This window comes from Moschus berezovskii, chromosome 3, assembly GCF_049115385.1.
Source record: "Moschus berezovskii isolate FMDL1 chromosome 3, NW_MosBer_1.0, whole genome shotgun sequence".
Lineage (NCBI taxonomy): Eukaryota > Metazoa > Chordata > Mammalia > Artiodactyla > Moschidae > Moschus > Moschus berezovskii.
The window spans coordinates 62,577,568-62,582,567 of NC_142462.1; the positions used below are offsets into that span (position 1 = coordinate 62,577,568).

The 5,000-nt window shown below is 31.0% G+C and overlaps 1 protein-coding gene across 1 annotated transcript in view; it reads right to left on the reverse strand.

Moving 5' to 3' along the window:
- Positions 1-5,000, reverse strand: part of FOXP2 (forkhead box P2) — a 341,699-nt gene that overhangs the window by 330,834 nt on the left and 5,865 nt on the right. The gene's annotated exons all lie outside the window — the stretch shown is intronic.

The following is a 5,000-nucleotide window of genomic DNA, read 5'->3' on the forward strand; positions in this document are numbered from 1 at the left end:
CTGGAAATAAAATCTATCAAGAATATCACTAATGATTGTGCTAAAAACAGCATAAATTATGCATATTACCTTCTCTACAGTAATAAATGTTTTATCATTTTCACTGCATAAATATACTGTACTTTCAGGATAGCAATGAGATGTCCTGCCAAGATCAGTAGAAATCCTTGCAGTAAATAAAGAACCAATGTCCTCTTACAAACCAGAATTTCACAGTACATCTTGAATCTGTGGTTTTAAAAGATCAGTTTTGGCTCTCAAAGATATTTGAATCCTTTGCCATAACCTAATAGATGCACTTCTGTGTTCTACTTCTACGGACAGGATTTCAGAAACAGACTGGCTGTGCTGTGACTTTAACAGGAACATCAGACAGACAGGGACTCCACCTAAAGAAGGACATTAAACTTATCACTCAATCTAATTTTTTCTTACTATATGATTTCTCTGTTTTAAACGTGGTCATATCTTAAGACTTTAGTTCATTTAAATTTCCTGCCCATTAATTAGAAAACAAAGGTAAGCTTAACATCTTTTGGTGTCATAGACAAATCCTCATCCCCAGATTCTTACAAAATGTGGCCATGGACACACACAGCAAGAAACATGCAAACACAGATACATATCTAACAGAGGTGTTTTTTCATACTAATCTTATAACTCCTGAAATTAATGGTTACAGCTTAATAGTTTTTAAAAGTATTTTCATCAAAACCTAAATTACCAGATTATTTTACTACTCTGAAAAATCAATTAAAAAAAAAAAGACCTGCTGATTTATAAAAGACCATTAATATCTGAGCTACCAAAGCAAGCTAGTATAACAAAAACTACAAATACAACTGATGGCTATTCTGATTTTTTTTAAAGAAGGTAACAACAACAACAAAAATCCATAATAATAAAGGAAATAACTGCTGTAACTTTAGTAAACTACTTTTGAACCAAATATATTTATGAACAAATAGGCTTTGTCAAACATCTTACTGAACATTAACAAAGAAAAATCACACAAATGAAAAGTGATACACAGTGATGGATTTTACAAGAAAAAAAAAACAAAGCTAATACTCTTTTCTGAGATTAGGCAGCTAATAAGTATTCAAATTAGGCATAAATTTTACATGCATGATGTTTAAAATATTCAGAGAAAAGGTCTGATTGCCTTTACTAGTTATACGAAAATTATAATTTGGGCCCTCTCTAACTGTGGAAACAGATATAACTTCTACATATTGCATTTAAATTTTACTTTTGATAATACATCTGGAGTGTGTATGTGTATGTTTTTACTTGGTCATCTAAATCTATTTGAAATACTTATTTTCTTTAGGTAGAATCTGCAACACAAGGATATAAAACTTAAAACAACTGTATGCGCAAATGTAGCAGACAGGTACAGTATTTAATACTCATCTTTGGGTAGTTAATGTCAGGACCAATAGAATGAATTAACGAATTCTGCATGTATTACCATGTTATAATCAAAGCCATCAAGTAATTAAGAATAACCAACAAGCAGACAGTGTGTCTAAATTTTTATTACAATTATGAAGAAAGACCTATATAACTTTCATTTTCTATTAACCAGAGGATTTTATTATCCCTTGTGGAGTTTTAGACTTTATAAAGCCCTAGAGTATAAATGTGATTTACATTTTAAGTTCAATCATCTAAGTGTTAGTAAAATTATGCTTAAGCAAAACAATAACAGCAATAGTACTTATTTCTCTACAAAACAGAAGCTAACCCAAGATTAATATGCAAAAAGAAGAGTAACTGTGCAATTAGATCAATATTATGTAATTTGACCTAAAGAAGAAAGTTTAGGGTATGCCCACTATAAAGGAGAAGTGTCTTTAAGGAAAATGAAGATGCTTTCCAATATTTACTAAGTTTCTCCTAGTGACATCTCTACACCTATTTTCCACTAGAGGAAATATTTCCAGCACAATGGTGAGGTGATGTTTACCTTTTAAAGTATATTTTAAATAATTACAAATTCAGTGTATTCTTTCAAAATGAATATGCTTGTGATCCCAAACATACCAAACTAAATTATTCATTCTTCTCAATCCTACCACAAACATTTTACAAAAATCAGTGAAAATAATTCTCAGATCATTAAAGAGAAAGGTGAAGTTGGTAGCTGCTGTTTTAATGTTTGCCTGAACTGTTAGTTAAACCTTTAAATCTTTCATCATGCACAACTTTTCGCTACATCAGAAAATAACTCTTTCGACCTTGCACTCAAACGATACAGTTCTACTTTTCTCCCCTGCATTAAGTTTCCCTTTTTTTCCCTTTTCTTCTTTTATTTTTTTAAGCAAGTCACTGTACAGATACTTATTCTCTACACCACTTCCCTTCTGAAACATTAAACTGACACTGGAACTGACTGCACAAGATTGCATTTTCTCTTCCTAAACAACTTGAATTGAAAGGTTACTTAGTGTAACAATATTTACTTGCAGAATTGTGTTGTTACCAAGGGTATAATGGATGGTGGCTATGCAGGTTTACGCAAGAATGAGTGAAGCATGAGGCATTAGCCATGTGTTTGACATGTTTCAAATTGCTATAATCCAGCATTAAACACACCCAGCAATTCATGCCATTTCTTGCAGCCATAATCTTGAATAAAGCGTGCACAACCACTTATTATATAAATTAGTATATGACTCCCTGTTATAGTCACAACAGTGCTTTTGTGTTTATTTTGCATCAAGATGTAGTCTTTTATTTGTACAAATAGCAGGATATAAAGACATAGCTCAATTAGACCTCCTTACTTTATGATAGGGTAGTTCTGAATGCTAGACTTGGTTTTATTTTTACCTCTTAGAGTTATAGGTTTCATTGGTATAAACATATGAGATAGACATTTGCCAGAGCAATAACAGAAACCTGCTTGTATCCTATTCCATATTCACTAAAATGTTGAGAAGTTTGAAACTTGACCTGGGCAAGTACAGTTAGCTGTATTATCTCAACCACCACCAGGGACACTATTGGTCCTTGTCGCTCACTCAACCTTTTCCCTCTGATCTTCTGTATCATCTTTCCTCTCCCTTTCTCTCATCTGCCCTGTCTCTCCCCTCTCCTCTTTCACGACCTTCTGTGTGTATGTATATGTATGTGTATGTATTTGTGGATATGGATAGATAGATAATAGGCAGATCTAACTGTACCCGTCAAGGATGGTAAGAAAGGAAAAATAACCTCTACTTCCCACACACTTGCCTATTCACATACACAGAAACTCCACCGTATAATCATGGTGCCTCATTATTCAACCTGGCTTTTTTTTGGCATCTTATCATTTAATCAAAACAAATGGATGAAAAAAAATGACTTCCTAAAAAACTAAGAATAAACAACAGTGTCTATAAAAAAATAACCATTTATTTCTATTAACTTTTCTTAAACAAATTATTTACAGTGACAGTAAAGACATTTTATGTCCACTCCCTGGTTTCTTTCAGTGTATATTTTCTTTAACCAAGTAAATGCATTAAATTCTAAATATTCTGAATATGGCATTTAACAGAATGAACCATAAGATTAAACAGTAGTCATATACTCTTAAATAATTATCCATCATTTTAAGTTATCAATATTAAATATTACTAAATATTTTTATGCAGATTCACACAAGGAAGTGTTAAGCATGGGTAAAATATACATATATAACAGGAAATCACATACATTCACCTCAAAATATGAGCTATATACTGATTTTGAAAGCTTGACTAAGATGTAAAACTTCTGAAAGAAACTAGCATTTAAATAATGATAACTTTATTGCCCTGCTGGAATTAATTCATCATAGCTACCATGCACAGTGTATTTGAAATCTAGCACTGCTTTGCTAAAAGTCTTTAATGCTAAGATTGCCTAATAAATCAAAATGCCAAATATGAAGGACATAGTTAAATGTGTAAGAACAAAAATTGAACAAGTACATGGATATCTTTAGTTTTTAAAAACTGAAACAGGGGGTCCTTTAAAACATGATTTGGAGAAGGATATCTGGTGTTATAGTGAGTGAAACTACCTTTATTATAACAATGATACAACCTTAAATAAATGAAAATTAAGTTGGGTACAAAGTATTTGCCACTGCTTTTCACTTGTTTGAACAACATGCCTAAAACGCTATGCACAAATTAAGGTTACCTTTCTGGGGGGAAAATAATATTTAATTAGTAAAAATTCAAATTTTCATTCAAAGAGGTTAGTATGCCAAACATCCAAAGTTGTAGGGCATTTCAACGTGTTATTCTTTTTTTTTTTTTTTTAATAATGATCATGACTACCTTTAGCAAACAGAATAAGATCTTCAAGAATGACAAACATCTGGGAAACACAAGAGTAGAACAAATAAAACTCTTACTTTTCACTTCAATCAGCTATTAATTAATTCAGCAACTTAGTATGTTATGTTTTGCTCCAGGATTATAATTAAAATAAGTTTTAAAACACAAGCAACAAAACACAAATATTTCACTATGAAAACAGCATAAAATGCTAAAATTGCTTTATCTCTGTGCTATTTCATTTAAATATAGTAAAGTGGTAAATTTGAAAGAATGGGAGCTATTCATATGTATTTTACTGCAACATTATGCTTCTGGATCTTATAGTTCAATAATCCCCATCCACAAATATAACTGGAAGGTATTTGATAATACTGATGATTTTGGTGAGCTAATTATTTCCATATATATTTCAAAATTACATTTGTACATTAAGGTTTATATTAAGTCATTTAACTCTCACACATTCTTATAATTACCATATGTAGCATCTAGTTCTCAAACAGGTGAAAATGTATACAAAGTTTTACTTTTCAAAGTGCATGCTAAATAATGTTTTACATTAAAGTCTATACATTTTAATGCTAGTTTAATTCATTACAATTATTTCAATGTTTAAATCAGTCCTTTCCAGCATACGTATTTATTTTTTAAAAACAAAGAGAAAGAAAGCTTTGGGAA